This window comes from Chinchilla lanigera, unplaced genomic scaffold, assembly GCF_000276665.1.
Source record: "Chinchilla lanigera isolate Chin_1 unplaced genomic scaffold, ChiLan1.0 scaffold00034, whole genome shotgun sequence".
Taxonomy (NCBI): Eukaryota; Metazoa; Chordata; class Mammalia; order Rodentia; family Chinchillidae; genus Chinchilla; species Chinchilla lanigera.
The window spans coordinates 4412146-4415374 of record NW_004955435.1 but is presented as its reverse complement, the minus strand read 5'-3'; the positions used below and the strand labels follow the sequence as shown (position 1 = coordinate 4415374).

Here is a 3229-nt window from a genome sequence, read left to right as displayed (position 1 = left end):
TCTGAGAGGCTGGTCATTCCAGGGAACTGATGTCTGTAGCGTCATTTCTAGAAGCATGACCCAGCCAGGAAGAATGCAGATTTTGTAGCCATAAGAAAGATAAATAAGGAAAATGTAGGGCTCATCTCATTCTTGCTTCTTCCCAGAGCATCCGTCAGCAAATGTTGCCCTAAATAAAATGTACTGATTCTAGCTGTGGTTCACATCAGATGGTTTCAACACTGAGATTCCATGTCACTCTGGAAAGAATGGCTGTCATCAAGAAATCAACCAATAACAAATGTTGGAGGGGCTGTGGGGAGAAAGGAACACTTCTCCACTGTTGGTGGGAGTGTAGCTGGTACAACCACTGTGGAAATCAGTGTGGCGATTCCTCAAAAGGTAGGATTAGCTAAATCTTGGAAACAACCCAAATGCCCATTAACTGAAGAATGGATAAATAAAAATGTGGTGTTTTTATACAATTAAGTACTACTCAGTTATGGTAGATGATATATAGAATAATATGTGTTGGATGGGTCAGTGAAGACAGAAAGGCTTGCAGTGGTGCTCTGTATTTCCTTCTGAGGTGATATTACTGTTCTCCATTTTAGAGGAACAAAAATGATTTATTTTCTTTAGCACTGAGATTTCCACTATGATAAAAGTAGTGGTATTGGTCAATTAATTTAACATTAAAATAAGCAGTTTTTATTTTTCCCCTTTCTTTTTTTCTTGATAGATTTTCTTATGTAGTCCTTAAAAAGAGGGACATTTATGCATCTCCACATAATCCTGAGCATGGCAGTCAGACCTCGCAGGACACCTGCAGGTTGGGTGGTAGCCATGTTCTCTTCGCCTCAGGTCTGTAAGGATCACCAGGCACTGCTGCTGCTCTTGCTTGGCACCTCTGCTGGTCCACCTTGTGGGTGTGGGGCAGCAGCTAAGACCATAACTCCTTCAGCTCCTGTTCATTCCTCCTCCAACTTCTCCAATTCCTGGGCCAGACATTCATTTAACTGTAAGACAGAGAACAGGGAACACCAACCTCTCCTGTAGGAACCCACATCGGTAAGGTTTAAAGCCTGTAAATGGTAAGAGGACTAAGTGGCTTCCGGTTTCCTTGTGGGCTCCTGTTACTCCTCCCAGAGCCCCTTGGTGTTCTTGCCCTCTCCTGATTCGCATCTGTCTTCCCCTCACGAATACCTGTCCTTCTGACCTGAGGACCCAAAGCCCAGCCAGAAGCAATAGTCATATATAAATCATTTCATCACTCACGCAATTGTGCAAGGTCAGAGCCCACAATAAATCCCACGCCGTGTCGTTCCTGGAGGCTCTGCTTCTCTCACATAAGTTGGAGCAAGACTCAGAGACTGCGTTATCCTGCGGCCGACAGCTTCCTGCGTTCATAGACTCGTGCAGCGGCACAGCAGGAGGTTCTGGGTGGCTCCTACAAGTCTAGAATATTCTGGCTTTTAATAATTTTGTAAGTTCTGATACCTGCTGAGAAAACCTTTTACTCTTTTACTAACTAGGGTACCAGAATTCTGTTGTCTGAACTTTACTCATAACTGTGCACACTCACCCAGAATTCTGTAGGGCAGGAATTCTGAGAAACGGAGTTCAAGTTTAACTAAGGCGACAGACAGAGCGCAGCCTTCACGAATGAAGACATCACCGGCACTGCTGCAGTCCTGGCTCCTGTCCTCATGCAGCCCACGGCCTGGTGAGAGAGAGAGAGAGAGAGAGGGAGAGAGAGAGGGCTTTGCAAGGCTGACATGTCCCTTGCCTTTCTATTGCTATTTCTTCCAGCTCCTAGGAGGAGCAGCAACACTGTTTTTATTTTTTTTCCCTCCTTTATTACACCAAAAGGAAGCCACGGGCAAAGGGAATCTTGCTAAAATTCACATGCAAACTTGGTGCTAGAGCTGATGTGTTGCTCCAGGCTGTGGGGAGCTGCTGATTCGGAGCAGCAGCTACCTCGACTTTATGTTTGGAGAAGGTCCTGGGAAGTATTTTCTCACCCAGCTTGACAGAGAAGGCAAATATCTGGTTTGGGATCTTTTGAAAGATATGGGAGACAGAAAACAAAACAAAACAAATAAATAGGAAAAAAAAATCAATCAAAAGACCTGGCAAACCACATAGCTAAATAGATGCGATTTTCATATCATAAGAGGGCAAACCATGTTCTACCTCATATTTGTGGTTTATTTTTGCCTTTGCAAATGCAGTTAAATATTATTACTGTAAAAGTATTTTGCTGAAGATTATAAATTGAAGTACACAGACTAAATTATAAACCACTGTATTGAGTTTAAGGTATCCCCACTTAAAAATTATAGAAGCTATATTATTAATACACTTATAAATAACTTATAAATACACTTAGTATATTTTTCACCGGCAGCATTTCAGGATCTTACTTCATTTTGTAAAAGCCAGTATCATTAAACCCCCTTTGTTCAGTGAGGCAAGATTTTTCTTTCACTTTTTTACATTATCCTAGATGAGAATGTTTTCAATATTAAAACACTGATGATAAAAAAAATGTATAATTCACTCTCAAATCTCAGAATTATAGAGTTCATTTTGTTTCTGTGTCTTCCTACTGCACCTATGAAATTCCCTAGATACCTAACTCTATTAGGCGTTAATACCTAAGGCTCTATTTCAGAGTCTAGGCTGCGAACTTTCCAGCACAGAAATAGTGGCCTGGTCAGGAAGTTGATGTCACCACCTAGGAATTGGTGGGGCTGACTCACAGGATAAGGTGCCTCTCCTGATGAGGAACAGTTGTTCGCTGCTTCGAGGTCCTTTAGTGCGCTGTTTCAGGATGAGAGATTTAGAAGCAGCGTGGTTATTGTACATTAGGCTGGTGCGATAGACATTTGAACATTATATCATGTAATCCTCGCAACAGTCCTGGGAGACAAGCATCGCATTGCCACAGTATTATCTCTATTTTACAGAAGAGGAAATCCATGCTCAGAAAGATTAAGAGTTTGCTAGAGGCTGCACACTGAAAAACAATGAAGTCAGATTCATGTCTGAACTGGTCTTGTGCATTCTGCTGCCAATGAGAGAAGACATCTTAGGTTCTTTTTCCCTACTCATCGATCCTGTAGATACTTTGGGTCTGGCTCATGTTTTTGTGAATTTTGAGGTGAGAAAAAAGGTTTAAAATAGCTTGTCTGCACACAAATCTGAGTTCCTGCCACTGAACAAAATCCAGAACCACCATAGTGAC

The 3229-nt window shown here is 42.1% G+C and overlaps 1 long non-coding RNA gene across 1 annotated transcript; it reads right to left on the bottom strand.

The window, feature by feature from the left end:
- Positions 1–587: 587 nt before the first annotated feature.
- LOC102029323 lies at positions 588–1486 on the bottom strand. The gene is made up of 2 exons (XR_261660.1): positions 1258–1486; positions 588–998 (listed from the first exon to the last, which is right to left on the bottom strand). It is a non-coding gene; the product is annotated as an uncharacterized LOC102029323 (long non-coding RNA).
- Positions 1487–3229: the final 1743 nt, after the last annotated feature.